The 25,329-nt window shown below is 37.5% G+C and overlaps 1 long non-coding RNA gene across 1 annotated transcript; it reads right to left on the bottom strand.

Moving 5' to 3' along the window:
* Positions 1–17,522: 17,522 nt before the first annotated feature.
* LOC110908289 lies at positions 17,523–22,321 on the bottom strand. Its single transcript, XR_002574436.2, has 2 exons — positions 18,270–22,321; positions 17,523–17,998 (listed from the first exon to the last, which is right to left on the bottom strand). It is a non-coding gene; the product is annotated as an uncharacterized LOC110908289 (long non-coding RNA).
* Between the last annotated feature and the right edge of the window lie 3,008 nt (positions 22,322–25,329).

Here is a 25,329-nt window from a genome sequence, read left to right as displayed (position 1 = left end):
AACTTCGATGGTCTTTGGTCTTTGAGTTCTCAAAACTCTGATGTCCTTTCAGGTCTTCAATGTCGGAGGATCTTCAAAGTCTTCACGTCTTGAAAGCAGAGAGTGTATCTACAAACTACCCGTATCATGTAGGAAGTGTGTTGACAAACTCCCCCTTAACATAAGCTCCCCCTTGAGTTATGCTCGTGAATGACTTGATCTTTATGAAGTGAGATCCTTGTGGTGTTGATGATGGCCAGCGGCAACTCGATCATCTTCATATTTTGAGCGCCTTCTCGTCGTGTCTTCATTCCAAAGCTTGTCATCGACCATGTTCTCCTAGCCTTTAGAATCTGCACATGCAAGAAATCTAAACGCGTAATGAGAACAACTGCTTGGAATAGTTAGTATAACCAAGTGACACACGAATGACCATGTCATAATCAAACACCGTCCGACAGTTTGAAAGTTTAATAAATTTCTCAATTTTAGACTTAACTTTCAAAACTTGCAAATTTCGACCGTTTATGAAGATTTAGTCAATTCGGTTTTCGTTCAGGTTTCAGGTAACGAAGACTCGAGCTCCAACATCGTACGATCGAAAATAAAGTGGAAGAAAAATATTTTTGGTTTTTATAAAGTTTATATTAAAACTTAGATTTTAGGTGAGTTTTTGAAATTAAAAGACAACAATTTTAATATCCTTTGAGTGTTATCAAACGACATCACCGCTAATGTCGTGCTGATATGCACCAAACGACGAAACTTTTTAAAAATAAGGCAATAAAAGTTAAGCAGTAAATAAATATATACAGACATTCTTTTTGCGAGTTTCGAGGGTAAGAGAATCATATCAGTGTACGGTCATGCCAAAACACTCTTGTTGTTCAGTTAGTTAACATTAAGATAAGCATCCTATAACAATTATCGGTATTGTTATCCACTTAAGCTCAACTTATCAGATGTAATCATGGCGAGGGGATACGTTAAGGTATGATTTATACTTACCGACCGGTGTTCATCCACATCACGACACATTCCCGTATCAAGGTATGCACGAGAATTCATCTTACCGGTGAGTATACTGATTATCATCTGATTGACCGTATAAAATGTGAGATACTCACTTATTTTGATTTGAAAACAAGCCCTATGTGATATAATCACTTATTTATGAGGAACTTGATTTTCATATGCATGAGGGCACAGGTGCAAGTCCGTGAACAGGTCAGTACTTCCGTACAGCAGAGAGACGAACTTGACACCCGGATAAATGTGATATTTTATCACTTATTTGTTTGGACATGTGATTGTTTATCACTTATTGAGGTCGAATGCAGTATGTAATATGTACACGTATGTATAGTATCATGGAAGATCTAGACTTGCGTCCCCGTTATTTTCCGGTAAAAGATACAACCATGATACCCAGATGATAAGCAGCATAAAGACCGAATATCTCAGAACCTCGGCAATCTATCAAACGAAATTTCGGTACTAAGACCATATGCCAATGAATGGTTCCCACCTGATCTTCAGTCGATTTAAGATTTATATCACCCTGCACACTTTAAAATGATTGTGAGCCTACCGATACATCTTATATAGAGCTGCTTATCGTTTTTCATTTAAGGTTTAAAGAGGTTTGGATAGACCACTGATGTACTATCATTTTCTCTTTTGCTCGCCAGGAAACTCATTTTTGTTTTTCTATTGTTTTTGTGTTTTTGAAATTTTTCGATGTTTTTGGATTTTCCGATATTTAGATTTACTCCCCCTAAAATCAATAAACTAAGACAAATTTAAAACACACAAAGATATTTACAAAAATGATTTTCCGATGTTGGTTTACTCTTGCTTGACCTTAATGCCGTTTACCAATAATAAGAAGTCAAATCTAGATTTGTCAAAAGCTTTGGTAAATAAGTCGGCACGTTGGTCATCGGTGTGGACCTTAACAACATCGATTAGCCTTTTCTCAAAGCAATCACGTATGAAGTGATATTTGATTTCGATGTGTTTGGTCTTTGAATGCTGCACAGGATTTTTAGTGATATCTAAAGCAGCAGAATTATCAACGTAAATAGGAGTAGTTAGGAATTCAAAACCGTAGTCCCGCAATTGTTGTTGAATCCAAAGAACTTGGGAGCAACAACTTGAGGCAGCAATGTATTCAGCTTCGCATGTTGATGTAGTGACGCATGTCTGCTTCTTGCACTGCCATGTGACTAGGCGATTTCCTAAAAACTGACATCCAGCCGTTGTGGATTTGCCGTCGATTTTGCATCCGCCAAAATCAGAATCACTGAAAGCTACCAATTCAAAGTTATTATCCCTAGGGTACCACAGACCGGTGTCAGGGTACGCCTTCAAATAACGAAAAATCCTTTTGACAGCTGCAAGATGTGAGGCCTTCGGGTTAACTTGATATCTGGCAAGCAGGCACGTTGGGTACATTATATCTGGCCTTGATGCTGTGAGGTACATAAGGGATCCGATCATTGCGCGGTAGTATGAAGGACTAACAGCTTCACCCTTCAAGTCAGGAGTAATTCCGTGATTAGTTGGCAGTGGGGTACCAATGGGCGTTGCATCAGACATCTGGAACCGACTCAAGATGTCACCAACATATTTAGTCTGATGGATGAATATCCCAGACTCAGTTTGTTGCACTTGTAGGCCCAAGAAGAAAGTCATTTCCCCCATAGCACTCATCTCGAATTTATCCTGCATAATGCGCTCGAAATTCCTACACAAGACATCATTAGTAGAACCAAAAATAATATCATCAACGTATACCTGAACCAGAAGAAGATCTCCATCTTGTTCTTTGATGAAGAGAGTACAATCGATAAGACCTCTTCGAAAACCATTCTCCAGCAGATAGGTAGATAAGGTTGCATACCAAGCTCGTGGCGCTTGATGAAGACCATAGAGAGCTTTGTTGAGCAACCAAACCCGATCGGGATGGACAGGATCTTCAAAACCTGGAGGCTGTTCGACATATACCTCTTCCTCAACCACACCATGTAAAAATGCACTTTTGACGTCCATCTGGTAAACCTTGAATCCTTTGAATGAGGCATAAGCCAGAAAGATCCGAATAGCTTCCAGACGTGCAACTGGTGCATAGACTTCGTTGTAGTCGATCCCTTCAATCTGACGAAAACCTTGAACGACTAAACGAGCTTTGTTCCTAATAACCACTCCACGGTCGTCTTTCTTGCATTTGAAGACCCATCGAGTGCCAATCTTCTTGTAGTTCTCAGGTTTTTCAACAAGCTTCCAAACACCAAGCTTTTGAAATTGCTGTAATTCTTCCTGCATGGCTTCAACCCAAGCACTGTCTTTCAATGCTTCTTTCCACGATTTTGGTTCTTCTTGTGACACGTAACACGCGAAGGACCAGTCATTTTGTTGACCAGATTCTCTTATAGCTGAATACAAACCAGCATTCCGGTTGTTTCTCAGCTGATTACGCGTCTGCACACCGCGATGGACATCTCCTATAATATTCTGCTGGAGGTGGGTATCATGAATCCGCATTTCAGGATTTTCTGGCACACGTGCATTGATACCCAAATTGGTAAGATTAAGATCAACAACCAACTCCACACCAGGAATGTGGGTAGAGGTGGATGCATTCCCTTCAGCAGTGTCTACATTCTGCGTATGAGGTGTATCACCAGAGGCACCTTGAACAGGAGCAGCTGGAGCCGAAGATCCTTCAGCTGCATCATGATATTCATCATCTTCAGAAGAGTCATTATAATCAGCAGCATCTTCATAAACCTCATTTTGAACCATATTGTTGACAGACGAAGAAGCTTGAGGGTCAACAACAATAGGTCTAACCAAAGGCGAGACAGCAGCGTTGTCACTTTCCAACAACATCCTAGCCGCTGCTGATTCTTCGTCAAAGGTTGGCAGATTGAAGGAGTCAAATAGCCCATCATAATCGAACATCCACGGATCACCCGGAGCCCTAACATGACTCGTGTACCTTTGAACCCTAACTTCACTCCATAGCTCAATCTTTTTGGTAGCTAGATTCCAAACACGAAAATTCGGAGTAGCATATCCAAGGAAGAAACCCTCGATAGCTCTTGCACCAAACTTTCCATCCGGCTCAATCATAGTACATGGAGCACCAAACGGTTCAAGGTAAGAAAGATCCGGTTTCCTTTTCCGAAGGAGTTCGAAGCAAGTCTTGCCATGTCTCTTTACTGTAAGAACTCTGTTTAACGTGTAGCATGCAGCCGATACAGCTTCCCCCCAGAATTGAATAGGGAGTTCCGACTCTACTAACATTGTTCTTGCAGTTTCTATTATCGTTCGATTCTTCCTCTCCGCGACACCATTTTGTTGTGGAGTATAACGAGAACTGTACTCATGAAGAATTCCTTTAGAAGTACAATACTCATCCATAACTTGATTCTTGAATTCGGTTCCATTGTCGCTTCGGATCCTCTTCACTTTCAATGAATAGAGATTCTCCAACATTGTAAGAAGATCCTTGAGGATGCCAGGAGTTGCACTCTTGTGTGCCATGAAGGATACCCAAGAAAATCTAGAATAATCATCAGTAACAACTAGACAATAAGCATCACCGAACGTTGTCTTGTGCTTCATAGGTCCAAAAAGATCCATATAAAGACGTTCGAGAGGCATGCTGACAGTGTTGATTTTCTTCAGAGGGTGAGACTTCTTTGTTTGCTTCCCTTTTTGGCACGAGACACAGATATCTTGCAAATGAAAACTTCTCACAGGCACACCATTCACAAGATTATTTTTCACCAAATGGTTCATCTTCCTCAAGTGAATGTGTCCCATTCTTCTGTGCCAAGATATAGACTCCTTTTCCGTGGCTTTTGAGACAAAGCACGTGACTTGTGCAGATGTTGTAATCGCTTGGCTCATGTCGAGAATATAAAGATCATTAACTCTCGGAGCCGATAAGAGAATCCATTCTTGTGGAATTTTGAATCCAGGTTTCAGCACATAGCAGCCGGCATCATCAAAATGCACGGTGAATTTCTTATCGCAGATTTGCGACACACTGAGAAGATTATGATCAATTTGCTTAACATAATTGATCTTATCGAAGCACACGATGCCGTTGGAGATACTTCCCTCTCCAGTGATAAATCCGCCTTTGTCACCCGCAAAAGCAACATACCCTCCTCTAATGTTTCTCACGTCGTATAGGAGCCGTAAGTCGCCGGTCATGTGCCTGGATGCTCCACTATCAACAATCCAATGACTATTAATAGTTCCTCCTAGAACATCCTGCACATGTCATGTAAAAACATCAGTTGAGAATTGGGACCCAAGCCTTAGTGGTCTTGGGTCGTCCCTTAGCATCACAAAACGTGAGCTCGATCTGTTGATGGTTTTCAAACACATTAACTCCCCCTGAACTATCACTCCTTTTAGATCTCCAAGTTTGTCTTTGTTTACCAGATTGTGTATTATGTACAGTTTCTGACTTTAATGGTTGTGACAAACTAGGTTTTCTTTTAACCGTTTTGACTTCAGATTTTAAAGCCTTTTCAACATCTTTGATGTTATGACGTCGTTGTTTCGTTTCTTGTTCCTTAACAGTTCTTTTATCATGTTTTGGAGAAACAGGACGACGTTGTGAGTGACCTTGTTCAGAAGGGGTTCTTTCAACAAAATTTGGTTTAGGCAAGTTTGTGCAGTCTTTAATGATGTGCCCAAACTTCCCACATTTGAAACAAGTTCTCCTTTCAACAAACTTAGGAGAGCTTGATCGACTAGCAGATGTCGAACCTGTAGAACCTGAGGTACTTGCTCTTTCATCACACCCGTTTGTGTGTTGGGTGTAATTGTTATCGCTGTTACGTTTCAAAATCTTGACTTGTTGTACAAAATCAGTGTTTGATTTGTTTTCAAAAGTCTCAATTTTATCCGTACCTTTTGATGCTACAAATTTAACATCTTTTTCTTTCTTCTTGTAACGAGCTCCTTTTGATTCAACCTTAGCCTTTGGCTTTGGAGCTCGTTGTTGTTGTTTACCCTTAACGGCAATTGGTTGTTGCTTTGTCGGTGACTTTTGGTTTCCAAATTGTTTTCTAATTTCTGATTTTGGAACAGGATCACATTGTGTTACCACAACTCCTGGAATGGTCTTTCCCAAAAATTTATTCGTAGTATCTTCAAACACTTTGTCAATTAAAGATTGATTGACATTTTTGATTGGAAAAACTTTGTTTGAATAAATTTTACTATCACCGACCAAAGTATACAACAGATTATCACCTTTAACAGCAGACATACTTTCCTTGTCATTCCTGACATCTTTAACAGCTTTGACAGGATCTATCACTTGCTTGACAAAAGATTGCACGACAGGAGTAGGAGGATCACAAAGAATATGATTCTCAATTGGAATTTCTACTCCTTTTGTTTCATCAAGTGATTCATCCTTGTCATTCACATCTGATTCATCATCTGAAGAATCATAGTCCTCAATGATTGGAGGACTTTGCTTCACGGATGATGACGTTTCTGGTTGCTTAGAGAATGAATTTTCCGGTTTGAACCCTAGGCCAGTAGCAAATTCCTCAACATCTAGAGGCACACTGGGTTCATACCGAGGCATTTCCTCCTCATCAGGCATCTTGGTATAATTGTTCATCAAAGGGGGCGGACATTTCTTGTACCCTATGCCTTTCTGATTTCCCTTCGGTTGTTGAACATCGATGATGTGATCAAGCACAAATTGGGAGTTAGAATAACTATCCAATTTCTGTTTGATCGCATCATGCTCACACTGGGCAATGGCTAATTGCTTTTTAGTTTCTTCCACAATGTTAATATATTCATTTATACTTACTTGCTTGTGGTAAACTACTTTGTTAACCTCGGACACATTTTTCTTTAATGTTTCTATTACAGATTTAAATTCTTTTTCATTCCGAGTTAAAGCCATGTTCGCCTCTTTGCATTTCGACAGTTCAATAACCAAATTCTGATTATGACTATGAAGCTTTTCTGATTCAAGCTTCATATCAGCACATGATTTACAAACACTAGGAGCAGGAGGTTCAGAATATACCTGACTAGAAGAGGCTGAACCGTTTGCCATAAAGGCAGTTTGAAAAGAAAAAGCTCCATCGTCAGAAAATAACTTCTCCAATTCCTTTGATGCAGTAGCCGCCTTCCTAATCAGAATTGATTTCTGACATTTAAGCTCATCAGCTTCATTCAGTAGATCCTGAATATCATCATCTCCTTCCTCCTTCACATCAGGCTCTGAGTGATTATCCCCAGAAACAGAGCCTTCTTCATCAGAACTTCCAGAATATCCAGAACTGTCATCACTTCCAGAAGACTCTTCTTTATGAGCATGTTCGATGATCTTTGCATAACAAGCTGTTCCACTTCTCTGATCATCATCACCAAACTGTACAGACCAGTCACATCCCTCATCTGCTTGAACAGCCAGAGCCCGATTGGGATTTGAAGTTCCAGGCTGGCCCTGATTATTATTAACTGCCACCATCCTCCTCTCACGGTTCTCTTGTTGGGCATTCACATTTGTATTACTCGTCTGGCTTCTGAAAGGGTTGTGATTGCCATGTTTTGTTGGTAGAGTGCACTCACGTTTGAAGTGCCCTTTGTTACCACAGTTGAAGCATGTCACGGCGTTGATATCAAACCCATACTTCGTATCTTTCTTTCCTTCCAACGAAGTTCTACCAGTACGAGCCATGAAGTCCTTGGCCCTTCTAACCGCACTTGCAAAAGCCCACTTAATATCCATCAACTCCATTTCTTCCTTGTCGATCTGTTGATAATCCTCATTGGTCATGTTGATGTTTCCAAGCTGACCTGCTACCAAACCACAGTAAGCACTGACCATGGTGTTGATAATTTCCATATGCTCCTTAGCAACTTCAATGCTAAGGTGTGAAAGATTTGAATTGTCGACTCGGATTGTGTGAGGATTTTGAGGTTGTGTATTGTTTGTATAATGAGCCTGCTGTTGTTGTTGTGGAGGTTGGACTTGTGGCTGTGTTGGAACAGGAATGTAAGACCTCGGATCGAATTGAGGTTGTGGTGGAGCAGCTGTTGACTGAGGAAACGGAAAGGAACTTGTGTTGGACACAAAAGCAGTTTGCAGTTTAGGTTGCTGTTGCTGAGCTGCAGCGGATCTTGCCAAAGCATCGAAGCCTGGAAGGTACATTTCTGTATTCTGAGGAGCTGGAGCACGCCTTGCTTTCCTGATTTCTTCATCATTTTTATGTTCCAGCTTCTGAATGAACTCGTAGATGTTAACCGTGTCTAGAGTTCCAGTGTGCTTCAACAACTCAATAAATGAACTCCATTTTGGAGGCAAAGCGTCAGCAAACCTATTCACCATGTCTTGTTGAGTAGAAACAACCCCATAAGCACACATTTCACTGATCAGATGATAGAAACGGGTTGTCATATCATTTAGAGTTTCGTTTTCCAAAAACTGAAACGATTCAAACTCTTTCTTCAACAAATCATGACGAGACTTTCGAGCAGCTGCATTGCCTTCTCCTCTAGCTACTAAGGCATCCCACAACGTTTTCGTGGTCTTGCAGTAGGAGAACTGATGATAGATATCTTTGTTGAGTGCTTGTGTAAGTGTAGCAAAGGCCTTTTTCTCCAATTCATAAGCCTTCTTGTCATTTTCCAGCATGTTGGCATAACCTTCTGAAGTGGATGCAGCAGTTTCAAGATTAGTATTAAACACATTGATGAAACACGTCCAAAGATCGGTGCTTTGCCCTTGAACATACGTGTGAAAACGGATTTTCCATGATGGAAAATCGTTCATATGGTTCAACTTTGGTGGACGATTGTTGCTTCCTGTTTCGCTTTCACTAATCAAAAGGTTTTGAATGCTTTGACTTTGATTGGATACCAAAGCCCATTGACTTGGACTGATTGATGGCGGTGGAAACATACTTTTTGCCCAAGCATCAGCAGAAGTTAGTTCTTGACTAGATTGTGAGTTCAAACTCCAATCCCAAGGACTTGTACAACTCATTTTGATCAAATATTAATAGATAACCTACACAAACACAAACTGTTAAATGCAAACAGACCCGAAATGAAAGATACAACCTGGTTCGAAAGATCAATACTTGTTCGAATGATCAACAGTGTTCGAACGATCACTGTTGAGTTTCGAACAATGACTTCGAAAGATTGACTTTGAAAGACTGACCACACGAAGGATTCTTATCTTTCGAAAGATGATTTCGAAAGATTCTCCTTATATTTCGAACACAGATCTCGAAAGATTCACCAACACGAAGGATCCTTATCTTTCGATGAGTAATAGTAGCTCGAAAGATGTAACCTTCGAAAAGATTCCTTGGCTCGAAAGATAGAACACAGGCTTCGAAGGATATTCGAAGGATGGGTATCTGTCGAGCCTCCTTGATCGAAAGATTATCTTTCGATGTCGAAGGATGTCTTTCGAAGAGCTCTGACACAACTGAAAAGATGACAGGTTGGTGAAAAAGGTGACAGGTTGGTGTACCAACTTTCGGCAGAAGGGATGTTCTGCACACGATTTTTCACCAACTTTTTGACTTTCAAACAAGATTTCCCAAAAAGGCAAATCTTATCCAACAAGTCCAGTCACCGGAGATAACCGGAATCTTGGCCGGAAAATTCAAAGTCACTTAAAAACAAGTTTTCAAGTTACCCAACCCAAACTAGAACACTCCCGAAGGCTTAGAACTCGTTTTTCAGTTTTAAGATACAAGAAAAACCACCAAAACGGGTGCTAAACCTAGTGTCCAAACACACCAAGAACTTGAACAAACCAGGTTTTAAACAAGGTAAAGAGCCAAAGCTCTGATACCACTTGTAGGTCCCTTTCACGGAGGATGACGAACCTAAACCTTGTTATACAAACCCACTAGCGAGTGCGGAATCCAAGCTAGTAAGCAAACCGGGATGAAGCAAGTAGAAAGACAAACACACAAGGGTTCACCGATTAACACCACTGTATTAATACGTATGAAGGTTTCGGTTACAAGCACAATGTTTACAAATCTAACTTGCAAACTCTCACTATGTGTGTGTGTGTTTCGGACAGAATGCTCTCAAAGAAACTCTCTATCTTTCTGTGTGCATCTATCTTCTCACATACACTGCATGGGTATATATATACCCAGCCCAGGTTGACATGTCCAAAGGATTCGATAGATGGTCGAAGAATCGTCTATCGATTACAAACCTGTCGAAGGATCAGCATTCATCTCGAAGGATGATCTGTCGAACATCCATTGAAGGTTCATCTTTCGAGGAGATCGAAGGATCCACATCATCCTTCGATCTCTTATCCTTCGAGACAGACAACCAGTTTACTAACTGTTGGCCAAGTCAAGCCAGGAGGACGGTTGACTTGGTCAACTTACAGGACTGACAAGGACATCGTTTACATATAGACCGAATACAGACAAAGTACAGACACAAGTGCACCAACAGTTTTGAATTCAGATTTGTAGTAACACGTTATATATAAAAAGGTAATGGCATTGAACATGTGAGCTAAAAGACCTTTTTTAATTAAAAGCAGACAAGGGGGGAGTAAGTAATACATCCTCTGTGAATAATTTACTAGATGGTAGGTACCAGTGTTTGCATATAAATGCACGGGACCTTATGCCTTCTTCCACATCAAGACACAGATCAAAAGAAGGGCTAAAAAGGTATGACTAATTAGCCAAATTCATGTTATATTTATGTTAAGTTCTGAATCTCTCTCTCTCTCTCTCTCTCTCTCTCTCTCTCTCTTTGATACAATATAGTATGGCAGGAGTACTAAACATCAAGAAAAGAGCGGGATTTATTCCAGTAGGACGAGGAAATAGTTGGAATTAAAGGAAGCGTTGGTACTAAAGCTCCTTATACAATAATTTCTTCACTCTCTTTTGTAACGAACAAGACCACCCATGGACCTTTTGGTGGAGCAACCAGTTCTGAGTTCTCCTTACCTTGGGAGAATGGCTCGTTAGTCGGGTTTTACGGCCTTGCTGGCTATTATATTGATGGCATTGGTGTCTATTTGAGACAAATTTTGAAGATCGGAACATGGGGAAAAACTCTTCCTGCAGGTCCGCAAAATAATTGGTCTTTCAAACTTGAGCCAACTTATCACTTGACGAAGATAACCATTGATCATGGCGATCTCATATACTCTCTGATGTTCACCGCACAATACGGAGACTTAACATACACTTCTGAAAAGATGGGTGGTTGGAATTGTGGAGAAAATGTTTCTGAGGTAAAAAGTTGCCGACTTAAACAAGTTAACACAAATGATGCATGCATCATAATGTTTTTAAATCTAATCTTTCATAATTGATCAGATTACATTCGAAGGGGACGAAGAAATTAATGGCATTAGTGGCACAGTTGCATTGTCAAGGGGAACTTATGCGGGTCTCACAGTAGTTTCGTCAATATCATTCATGACCAATAAAAAAACCCATGGGCCATTTGGTGACGTAAGAGGGACGCCTTTTACAGTACCATGGAATGCGGGTTCATTCGCTGGATTTTACGGCCTTGCGGGTTTTTATATTGATATCATTGGTGTTTATTTGAAGGCTACAAACTACTGATGAAGCAGGTGGCGGTTAGTAGACGTTTGAAGAAGCTAGCTGGTTCAAGTTGTGCTGAGTAATCTGGGATTGCAACTCTTTAGCCATTTGTTCAGAAAATAAATGAAGTTTGTTATGTCTTTTCTATTTACCAATATGTTTCCCTTTATCGTTTTGTGTTTAACTTGTATTCTGTTTAACTTGTGATGAATAAAAGAAAGACTTGTTCCAGCATTTGGCAAGTGTATCTTTTCGTAAACCCTGATATTCCAAAACAAACAACTATGATAGGAACCCTGGATCTCTCGTCTCATTTTTTTTCTTAATATTAACTTGTGTCTCAAAATGTGATGAACGTAGGCGATCGGTTAAATTGTATCTCATTTTTTTTTATTAAAGATCTTTTAATTATATGAACTATAAACGTATACACATAGAATTTTCTTTTTTACACAAATGCATCCTTACTTAAAAAAATATAAAGCATCCAGACACTTGTAATAATGTGATGAACGTAGGCGATCGGTTTTTGTTCTACATAGCTATTAAAATTATTAGAGTACAAAATGTGAATTTAGGTGACAACATATTTTGTTTGTTTGATAATTGAGTTTTGTGATTAAATGGATTGAGTATGCAACACAATTAAGAATCGCTATTGAAATTACATGTACTTATTTATAAATTCTACTCATATATACATTTATTTAAAAATTCAACTCATATAGTACCCAAGCCGTCTATAACACACCATTTACAACATTTGATCTTTATCTCTTCTCTTTATATTGGTTGGTTGTTTTCTATCCTTTTTTAAAACATAGAATATACAATTTTAAATACTTAAACTTCTCTATTTATTGAAAAGATTTTTTTTTAATTTATTTATAGTGTTAGAAAATTCTTGAATCAAACTAATTCTTGTTTATAACAATCAAATATAAATTTTATTGTTCTAAAATAAACGTTTAACATTGATATCATTAAGAAATGTGATATCATTAAGTTGAGTCTGGTTGATGGTTGGTGGTTGTTAGCGGTAGTTAAGGGTGGTTTGCTTTCGAGTAGTACACTGCGGAGTTTGAGGTATAATCGGGTGGAGGCGGAGAAGGAGACGGAGACGGGTAAAGCAACGGGTCAACCGAGGTCAATGGTTCGGATTCGGGCGACATGACGAAGGACTCGAACAATAGAACTAATAAAATAGTTAAATATTTGTTATTTTGTTAGTTACCGAATAAATTGTTTGCGTACCATGCGCGGTATTGATGAACTTAAATATATCTAGGGACGTATTAAGATAATAGTGATGTCTAGAAATTCACACCTGACATTTTAATACGAATACAACTATGATAGGAACCTTGATCTCTCGTCTTGTTTTTTTTTTTTTTTTTTTAATATTAACTTATGTCTCAAACTAAGTTCAGATAACTCCTTATATCGCATGGTTTATTAGTTTTTCACGTTTTGATTCCAGTCACCTACCTGAAAGTACGTATAATTCTACTTGTTTTATAAAAAGTTTTGCATTCGGATATCTAGTAAATCACATTTGTTGATACGTTATCAACTTGTTTTACGAGTTAAAATGTGTCGTCGAAAATAAATATTCACATATATTTATTTTTATAAAAGTCGCTTGAATCCGATTGGTTTTGTTTTTACAATAAAGCATGTTTGGTTTTTACGGATTTTTACAAAAAACGAGCAAAGTTTCCTCTGTTTTTGGACGATCCCGACAACACAAGTTGTCCATATAATTTTCAAAACGCAACAATATATATGTCTATATATATACGAGTTATATAAACTTGATTAATATATGATTTCATCATTCGGTTCGGTTTAAGCTCGTTTTCAAGGGAATAATAACAATTATATAAACAACGTAAATTAATAATCGGGTTAAACTTTTACCATTCTTCGTGCTGTCTCACTGACTGGTTTGACTGAGTTGACCGAGTTGACTCATGTTGACTGAGGTGACCGGGTTTGGCCCGGGTTGACCGAGTTGACTCGGTTTGACCCGAAACCAAATCTGACCGTATTGAACTGTGTTGTCCCAAACCACCACTGAGCTTACCGAACCCAAAACTACCCCAAATCTGACCCGTTACAAGACCTGATCCAAACCCAAGATGCTGACTTTTGACCGAGTTTGACCGAACCGAACGAAACTCCTACCTTTTGCTCGTAAACTAAACCCAAAACCACCTAGCACCAACACTGTTGACCCGACCGGAGCTCCGGCGGCCCCCACCGCCGTCGGGTGGTCACCACCGCCACTACCATCTTTCACAATCAACAACAACAACATCATCATCTGTTCAGATGCGAAGACGAAGAAAAAAAAACGAGCACGCGCCGCTACAGCCGGGCGCGGCGTTTCTTTCTGATGGAAAAAGGAGTTCCCCCGTAGACGACGGCGCCGCTGTCGTTGTCGCTCCCTCTTCTCCAATTTCCCTATCTCCAGTCACTTCTCTCTGTCTCCCAAGAGGTGGTTGTGGTGAGTTAATATGAAAAGGGGGTTTGGGGGTGTTGTAGGTAACCCGCCGGAGAAACAGCCGACCAGCAGCCGGCCGGAGGTACTCTGGTCGCCGGTGTATGAAGAACGAGAGGGAGAGAAAAAGAAATGGGGGGGGGGAATGGTTGTGGATGTATATGTGTTTTAGAGATAGGGTTTAAAAAAAAAAAGAAATGATGAAGACAGAAAGAGAGCAGTGTGTGCGTGAGTCTGGATGGGATTAAAATGAAGGTGACAGGGTTTACAAGGCTTTAAATACTTAGGGTACTTAGGGTTTCCTTTGTGGGCTTGGGCCCAAGGCCCACAAGCCCACTTCATGTGTTTTAAGTGGTCCGTCTGCACCTACCAACCCGTTTTCAAACCCAAACTCCTTGGAACAACGAGAAACATTATTTTAGGGTCAATAGTATTTAAATTAGTGTCATTAAAACACGTTTGACTCGTTCGTTCGTCGGTTACGTTAAATTCGCGTAAAATACGTCATTTGTCGTTTCAATCCGTTTTTCGATCTAGTTTTGACTGCGGTTATTAAATTCGATTACGGAGCTGAATAGGTATTACATGTTTCCGATGCTTTAGTTTCGTTGCCAGTGCGTTCCTTCAGTCGCGTTTTTCGTTCACGTTTGCGTTTTGTGACGTTTAAAAGCACGATAAATTCGCAAAACCAAATTCTTGTGTTAAAATTATACGTATAAAATTTGTGATTATCGGCATTGTCAGTATATCGTATCGTTCGGTGTTAGTTCGTTATCGTTTAACGTTTTGCAAATTTCATGCAAATCACCATTCGCGCACTATAAAGTCGGATGAACGTTCCTTGGCACTCCAGAAGCCTAATTTAGTTAATTCACAAGTTAAAACACTACTAATTATTGTCTTAATGCTCGCATTGCGCGTAATAATAAACCGAAAATTGTCGGTTGTCACAAAATGAATCTTCACGTCTTTGTTTGCACGGTTCCAATCTCACTCTCATTTGCTATATCGAAATCTTCACGAATAATCACCAACTTGAAGTAACACAATGTGACTTCTCCGTTTCAACTTTAACCACATCCGCGTTCGGTTTTAGCGCATTTTTCTGCTTGATCCTCTGATCTTCAAAAACCCAACCGACAATTGATAGAAACTTCGAATCACCATATCGGTAAACTTCAAGTCTATGAATACCCACGAAAATCTGAAATCCCGTTTTTCGTAACCACCTTGAAGCACACTCTTGAATAATTGATCAGCGTAAACGGTAATGTCCACAATCAACAAATTTTCATCAGATAACAAATCATTTGCTTATGCATTTAGATCTCAGAAACATTCTTCCACGATCAGATTCACATTCTTCCTATTCAGTCACGATATAGTTGTATAGTCTTCTTCGTTAGTTCCCACAGCAACTTAATCAACAAAGATCATCATTCCCCGACGGTTAGCCCGAAAAACAATTCCTCTGCTCGAAGATTAACCATTCTGAAACTTTAGACTATCACAAAGCTGTGATATCTTATAAGTATCCACACAATACTGATACATCTCTTGACGCTAATCCTGCTGACCGGCTTGATGAAGACCTGAGACATAAACCCTAAGACATCAATCTGACCCTGATCTGTAGAATCTGAACATCCTATGATCACGAACTAACGAATCCAGATCTTATGCATCCCCAGATAATTTGAAGTCGGAACCACCCGAATACTGTTAAATGTCACGAATTTCAAAAATTCTAGAATTTCAATATACTATGAAATTTTTATTCCCCCTCATTTTTGCAAATTCTGACTACTCTAATCTCATCACTGAATTTCCCCCTCAAACTTGGCAAATTCAGTCCACGATTTTCACACTGAAAAACTCCACTTTGCAGAAAAATTAGTCATTTTGATCTACAAAAGTGGGTTTTTCATCATTGTGGATTTTTCGATTTACCCCGTAAATAGTCAGATAACCCTGATGATAAACAGTCTGCATAGGTATCAATAATACCCCATTATCTTTAACAATCGGTGATCGCAACATCAAATCTATTCTCTAAAGTCCCTGACGGTGTCCCCGAATAACCCGTATTTGTCGGTAAAATCTCGAAAAATTTTCAATCACCAATTTTTTTCTGGACTCTTGTCTCGTCGCCGCGATAAAAAAAGCGCCCTTTTAGGCATTTGGCTCATTCGTGCGAATGAAGTAGGTCCATTGATGTGAATGAGATGATTTTTTGAACGAATAAGTGTCTTCGTGCAAAAGGAATTTCAAATGATTGAAAATTCCCCTTCGTGCAAATGGGATGCCTTTCGTGCGAATGGGAACGTCGCTTCGTGCGAATGGAATGCCTTTCACGTGAATGGTTCTGTTGTTCGGAACCACCCGAATACTGTTGCATGTCACGAATTAAAGAAAAACGAACTTTTCTAACTCTCATCTATACAATATTCAACACATGCTGTATCTAACCTATTTGCACAGTGACAGACACACAAAATATGCACTAAGAAGACCACCACTTGATCACGACTGAGCACTGTTTGACCGACGTCCAAAGAGGGTCTCTTCTACAGGCCACTATTACCACAACTTTACCATTATCTATTAATTAATATATTAAATAAAAATAACATAAATAATTGACTTTTTAAGCTTGCGAGCTCGATAAATGAAGCTCGGGCTGGGGCTCGTTTATTAAATAAGCTTAATTTTAGGTTCGAGATCGGCTTGTAAACAAGTTTAAATAAACTCGGCTCGACTCGGCTCATATACACTAAGGCTTGCTAAGGCTCGACGAGCCTAACAAGCTTCATATGTGAGGCTCGAGCTAGGGCTCGATAAACAAACGAGCTTTATTTTAGATAATGGTAAAGTTGCTAAGGCTCGACGAGCCTAACAAGCTTTATTTACGTAAAATGTTTTACGGTTGTAAAAAAAAAACATTTTTTACAAAAAAAACATCCAATCCCCAAACAACCCCTCTTTGGTTTCGGCGGAACTACACTCAACATTAACAAAATAAACAAAATTCACATACCATATCCATAATTTTCAACACAGTACACACTACAGAGACAATTATTGGTCATTATAACTAAAAATTAATACTACGTATGTATTAAAATCTAAATCTAATGATTTTTAATAAAAGAATTATTCAAACAAATGTTTCTCCATCTCTTAATCCATTGCATAAATCTAGATCTAACCTCTAGATTCAATATGCATATAAAAAACAATTTCAGAGGTTATCCAAAAAGGAGCCTGTAATATTCAACAAAATCACAAAATTGAAACTTACTAGTAGGTTCTTCCACCTCTCGACTGCCAAAAATCCTATGAGATGTTAGATATCTTTTATTCTGTCAAAATGGTATAAAAAAATACAACACAAACACAGAAATAACAAAGAACACAGAGGAAGCGACAAAACATGACGTTTAACTCTTATTAGTTAACCCAAACCAAAAACACCCCCAAAACCCTAGATCTCACATCAACAGTAGCAAAATCTCTCACAATTAGAGAGAAACACAAGACGATCTTTCACATCAGATCAACACAATACAAACCATAGAAAACAGAAACAATAAATAACACTGAACCACACTAGTTGCTGGAGAAACAGAACTCTTTTAATCACTGGACATCAATCGCCGGAGACTCACAGTTTCTCTAATCGCCGAAGAACTGAGTAAACTGAGAATGAAGAACTGTATTCATAACTATTAATGGTAGAGTGAAATATTGGGGGAATATCCATAACCGAATGAGAGAGAGTGTCCTTTTATAAAGCTGCACATATAATCTTTACACAAAAGCCCACAAGATTTGAAGATGACAATCGCAGCCCTTGAAATTTCACTTTACACCCTCCAAAATATCCAGCTCAACTAATCTGTTGCAACAACTTAACAACCCAACAATCAGTAACAAGAGATGACCCAGCATAACGAGCCCATAAGAGTGACAGGCCCAAATACCAACAAAACAGCCTATACAACCAGCCCAATAGATAAGTTCAGCCACGTTGAATAACATGTCCACTTGACATGTTTGTGTTTTGATCACTATTATTTTTAACACCCCCCCTCCCCTTGATTTAAACAGCAAACATGTCAACTAGATCTAACTCAAAACACAACAGATTATGCTGAACACAACTCAACCTTTTGTAATCAAGTCTACCAACAGATCTTCAGCGGCAATTTTCCAAGATCCATACCAACTGATATGACAGTTACTAGCTTTAACAGGTGAACTGTAGTAACACCATATATTTATACGACGTAAAATATAACTAGAATCACATGCAATAGAGCCTTATACACAACTCCTCAAAAAAACAAATCAAAAGTAAGATTTCTATAATATAACCCTAACACAGACAAACAAGAATTCAGACAATGAATTCAGACAAGTTACAAGACGAGACAAAACATGAGATTCTTTGAAGAAAACACAAATACCAACAAGTCAACAACAATCAAAGAACCCTCAACAACAGACAGTCAACAAAACAGATAAACTGTTATGACTAAGAATACCAGACAACGATGATAGCCAATACAGACTCTGGCAAAATATACAACCAGAAACACATCTCTTGCAAAAGAGATAAAATACAAGGCTAACATCACAACAGGCACGAATCAAGACTATAAGACACAGCCAAACAGATCCTGATTAAACACAAAATTACACAATTTGTAACCAGAACAAAATATCTCACACGAGACAATATACAAGGCTGTCACACATATACAAAATAGTCTTGACAAAAACATTGGTTAAAGATGAACCACTCAGCTCAACTAACATACAAACAAGACTATAGACAATAAGACATACGGACAACGCCGAGGAGACATTTCGACAGTCAAAAAACAGAATTGAATCACATGATCCAAGATAAAGATTCACACTACAAATCAACAACATTTACATGTCTAAACTTAACAAAAGCACCAGACCAAACAACCTCACAAATAGAATGAGAAACAAACAGTTAATCATGATTGAAAAATACAGAATCATGCAATGAACATACAAGATTCTATTACCAAGACATATATACATGAGATTCAATAAACCAAGAAATCTTGTACAAATTTATCTAACAATCTAAAAAAACTTGACGCTTGAACCGCACCACACACATAACATTCCTCATACTAACAAGGAAACCATTATTCGAGTTTAAGAAACTTGATAACAAGACAAACTGAGAACGATATGAACTCTAATTATCAAAATTCTACACTCATATGGATGAACAACATACAAACAACAGACAAATATCCCAACTTTCTGTAACGTAAAAATAGCATAAGAAAACTATCAATTCAAACATAAGAACAAATCATAAGAAAAAAATCATATTCAAAATGTGAACATAATCAAACATGAACCAGATCAAATAAGAAATTACAAAACATGAGACTTGTTCAATACGAGAAGCTGATACACACAATCAGATGCACATGAATATAGGATCATACACATTACACAGAGAGTTTTCTACAAAGACGATGGAATACAAAAGCAATCCTCTACACAAAGATGCAAGTAAGATAACAAGACAATACACTTGAAAACCAGAGCTCTTTCAGAAACATTTTCGACAAACGAGAGACCCACAAAAGACAACATAGCTCAGAATAAAGAGAATAAAGACTGAAAACAACAAATCACATGATTCATACCTACACAAACAAATGAATACACACTTCTATATCAGACAATACTTTCAACACAATCAGATGATGAACACAAAACATATGATTCAACAATCATAAGACAACTTCCAGTCTGTCTAAACAACATATAACAAAGTTTTCCAGTTAAAACAAAATATAACAAAGTTAGTAATCAACCTTTTTATTTATTTATTTATTTTTTAGATGACTTCCTCTAACATGAGAACCAAGTGCTCAACCATACAACACATAGTAGACACGGTTCTTATAACCCAATTTTAAGATCCTGGATAACAATCTAATTTAAAAAACAACACTCTGTTATAAACTTAATTTTTTAGAAGAAGTTGTATGATAATTCTGAACATAGCACATTCCTTCTCACACATCAATTTGCAAATTATAATAGTCGATCATTATAGAAAAATAGTAAAAAAAACGCAAAGACTCCAAATAACACGAAAAAAAAAACCAAACAATATCTTTCACTCATGGTACAACCTAGTTATAGACTACACATAGAGCAAAACACTTGAACCTTGCAACCAGTACAAGTGAACATGCTTAATTTGCAAATAACGACAGATTTAAAAAAAACTCATAACTGCACAAACATTTCAAATCTCCGTGATTAAGTGTACCAAGATGTCCAATATACATGTCTACAACCATATAATCACACTCAAGAAAGTACCAGAACAGAACAGACTGATATACCATAGAACAATCCAACAAACAAAGCATATAAACAATACAAACAGAGAACAAGCAAGAAAACAATAAGTTATCAACCAGATAACTACTCACTGTAGCAACAGATAACAGTCAATTTAGATGCAAACCAAAAAACCCTAAGGCGAAGCTGTATCAACCAGATAACTACTCGCTAAAAAAAAAAAAAAAAAAAAAAAAAAAAAAAAAAAAACACCTGGTCCACAATTTCAATACAACCCAAGAGAATAATCGACCAGAATCAAAATCCTCAATTTTCTGATCAAAATCCTTTCCAGATCATCAAATCTAATAAAAACAAAAAACTATCCAATCTTGATTCCGAACTATAAACCACCAGATATGTACATGTACACACTACAAGAAACGGATTAAACAAACGAGACAAAGACAAACCAAAAAACGAACTCAACGCACAGCGGAAATCCCATAAATCAGACTCATGAGCTAATAGCTCTGATACCATGTCAAAATGGTATAAAAAAATACAACACAAACACAGAAATAACAAAGAACACAGAGGAAGCGACAAAACATGACGTAAAACTCTTATTAGTTAACCCAAACCAAAAACACCCCCAAAACCCTAGATCTCACATCATGTAAGATCAGAAATCAAGACAAAGTAATTAACAATACCTAGATGATCATCGACAGATGATCATCGACAGATGATCATCAATCAACAGTAGCAAAATCTCTCACAATTAGAGAGAAACACAAGACGATCTTTCACATCAGATCAACACAATACAAACCATAGAAAACAGAAACAATAAATAACACTGAACCACACTAGTTGCTGGAGAAACAGAACTCTTTTAATCACTGGACATCAATCGCCGGAGACTCACAGTTTCTCTAATCGCCGAAGAACTGAGTAAACTGAGAATGAAGAACTGTATTCATAACTATTAATGGTAGAGTGAAATATTGGGGGAATATCCATAACCGAATGAGAGAGAGTGTCCTTTTATAAAGCTGCACATATAATCTTTACACAAAAGCCCACAAGATTTGAAGATGACAATCGCAGCCCTTGAACTTTCACTTTACACCCTCCAAAATATCCAGCTCAACTAATCTGTTGCAACAACTTAACAACCCAACAATCAGTAACAAGAGATGACCCAGCATAACGAGCCCATAAGAGTGACAGGCCCAAATACCAACAAAACAGCCTATACAACCAGCCCAATAGATAAGTTCAGCCACGTTGAATAACATGTCCACTTGACATGTTTGTGTTTTGATCACTATTATTTTTAACAGATTCCCAGCTTGTAACCGGATCTGGTGTCAAAATGTTTTCCAACATCAAACCCCTAAAACTTTGAAGATTTGTTCATCACTTAGCGGGGATCTAAACTGGTCATCACTTCCATCAAGTTTAAACACCCTTGTCATCTAATTAACCCTAGCCGCTGTCACTCGATCTCCCTGCATAGATCCATTTTCCTTCTCGCCCGCACAGAACGAAATCTCTCCATTCTCTCTACAAACTCCCTGAATCTCTCAGTTCTCTAACAATTTCCCTGAATCTTTCCATTATCTCTACAATAAATCGGAGGTGAATCTCTAGCCGTCGCACGAAAACGGAACGCGCCTTAGCCGCCGGTGGTCGGAAAACGGGACGGCCATCTTGCATCCGATGTTTTCTCTCTCTGTTGTGGGGGAGAAAAGGACTTGGGAGAAGATCTGTGTGAATTTGATTTTGAAATGGATGAAGATGGTGGTGAGCTATGGCTTATCTCTGGTTTTGAAAATGAGGAGAGAGAGACAAATGAAAAGGAGACAAAATAAGGAGAAAGAGAGTCTGGTAAATTTAAATGAAGAGAGAGGGTGAGATTTGACATTTGGGGTAAATGATCAAACTATCTCATTTTCTGATTGGTTGAGAATGGTTCTCGCGGTTCTTACAACTGGGGATGGTTTCTATTTTAGCGGCTCCCTATATATATATATAAATTTCGATTTTGAATGTTTTCTAAAAGGTATAATTTTATATATACCGTATATAATATTTGCTTTACTAAAAATTCATACTGATGTAATGTATTTCAAAAAGTATTTTATTTTAAGTGAAAAATTTAGTGGGGAATTACAAGGGAATAAATTTTAGTAGGAGGAAAATTTTAAAAATTGAAATTTGTTTATGGTTGCAATGGAGGGAAACAAATATTTAACTGCATAAGTAAAGATGACAATTTTTTTATGACATAACAAATGTGTGTCATAACATGAAAAATTGTGTGTCATAAATTCTTCAAATTTAAGAAAAGATGACGGTCTTTATGATATACAAAAATGTGTGTCATAAATTCTTCATATTTTACAAATGATGACATTTTTTTTATGACACACATTTTTGCATGTCATAAAATTAGTGTGTGTCGTTGTTCGTGTGTCATTACAAGTCTTTTTTCTAGTAGTGTATAGGAAAACAGAGTTTCCTCGTCTCTCAATACTCATCTCATCGGAGCGAGTTTATACCACCGCCGGTGTTCGCTGCGGTAACCACCATCGCTATTCACCGCTAGAACCACCGTCAAAATTTATAATTTATACCTGATGATGGTATATTCGGAATTTTATATAGCCCTGTATTATATTGCTATAGACGAAAAAGGTAATCTACATCATTTTATAAAGAAACTAAACCCACCGATGCTGATCAGACGGACCAATACATTAAAAAGATTGATAAAAGTTGAAATTTAAATATATTAATAACTTGTTATAATATTAATGATCTATTATAATATTGAAATAATAAAAATATGAAAAAAAAAACTATATGTTATTATAAAAATAAAATTACCACTCATGAACAATTTCTAGATTAGTTTCTGATTATATATAATTATAAATGTTGGCACCTGTACACCTATTTTATTCTCATATGGCCAATTGCACAATATATTTGTATAATTCTTCAACTTGTCACATTATGGCCCAAAGTGATACACGATTGATGCGGATTTAAGTGTTAAAGCAAATTATACATACACGATATGTCACAGATGCCCCAATAGCAAACTACATATACTATATATTATTGCTGCCCCAGTGAGGCTGCGATAGGACAAGATCCGCCTCTTTATACCACTTTGAGATTCTAGAAGTTAAATTCGTTTATGAGAAACCGGTTTGGAACCGATTCTCGTAGTTTTTTTTAATTATTTTTATACTTTATAAGTTAAACCTACTTAATTAGTGTTTATTGTGAAATTTTTCAGGAACTAAATGACAACTTGTAATATACTCAAACACAGATGTGCATCAACAACAGTGATATTGATCATGCATTTTAGCAAATCCAAATCCGATCTGCCATAATATATACACCGTTTGATGCACGTTGAATTACTATTAATTATTATTCTATTTATCGAAGTCATAAAGCATGTTTTAGCGTGTTCCATTTGGTGCCCCCCATGTATATTAATTGTATTATAAGGTTTTGAAATCCGATTTGTAGTAACACGTTATATATAAAAGGGTGTGCCTATTGGCACACTAAAGTGCCTATTGGCACACCAAACCCTAGCAAAATTAGGGTTTATCTACGCAGCGTATTGGTCAATACGCAGCGTATAGGGTTAACCCTCTACACTGCGTATTGACCAATACGCTGCGTAGATAAACCATGGATCTCAGTGCCTGACAACCAATCATTGCAGAGAAAACAAGGGTCATATACGCTGCGTATAGGTCAATACGCAGCGTATATAAACCATTAGATTTTTTGGGTCATTTTGGTAGGTTTGAGGGATATTTTTTCACAAAGTTTAAATACGCTGCGTATTGACCTCTAGGCAGCGTATATAAAGGTCTGAAAATGTCTTTTATACCCTTCTATTGAGGCTATACGAAGCCAAATACAAGGGTAGTTGTGTCATTTTTATCTCATACGCTACGTAGGGACCTCTAAGGAGTGTATATAAAGCTCCATTTTTGTATTTTTTTTATTGTGTATTCCTTTGTGTATTTATAAAAAAAAGAAAATTATTTATTAAAAAACACAATTATTGGTAAATAATACAAATATAAATTATAAAAATAAACAATAATATAAATATTATGAATTATAAAAATTAAAAAAGAAAACTATTTATAAGAAAAACAATATTATTGGTAAATAATACAAATATATTGTTTTGTTATCGTTTAAATTAAATTATCGTATTCCTTTGTTTATTTATAAAAAAAAAAGAAAATTATTTATAAAAAAACAATATTATTCGTAAATAATACAAATATATTATATTGTTATCGTTTAAATTAAATTATCTTATCGCATTGCATCGTATCGTATCGTGTGGTATTGCATATATGGTATCGTATAGTGTATAGTATATAAGTCTCGTATAGAGGCCTATACGGGTGTTATTGTATAGTATAGTATCGTATCGTATAGTGTAGTATAAGTCTCGTATAGGTTTCCTATAGGTCTTGTATATGCATATAGGATTAGACGGAACCAAAACCACACCTATACGATACGATATCACACTTATATGCTTATACGAGGTTAATACATGACCTAAACCACACCTATACGATACCATATCACACTTATAGGCTTATACGAGGTCAATACGTGACCTATACTACGTTATATGAAACGATATCACACTTATAGGCTTATACGAGGTCAATACCTGACCTATACGCCGCTATACGATACGATATCACACTTATAGGCTTATACGAGGTCAATACGTGACCTATACAACGCTATATGATACGATATCACACTTACAGGCTTATACAAGAACAATACGTGACCTATACT

Source organism: Helianthus annuus, chromosome 14 (assembly GCF_002127325.2).
Source record: "Helianthus annuus cultivar XRQ/B chromosome 14, HanXRQr2.0-SUNRISE, whole genome shotgun sequence".
NCBI classification, from domain to species: domain Eukaryota; kingdom Viridiplantae; phylum Streptophyta; class Magnoliopsida; order Asterales; family Asteraceae; genus Helianthus; species Helianthus annuus.
Note: the sequence above shows the minus strand (reverse complement) of the source record. Positions and strands in the feature narration are given on the sequence as shown.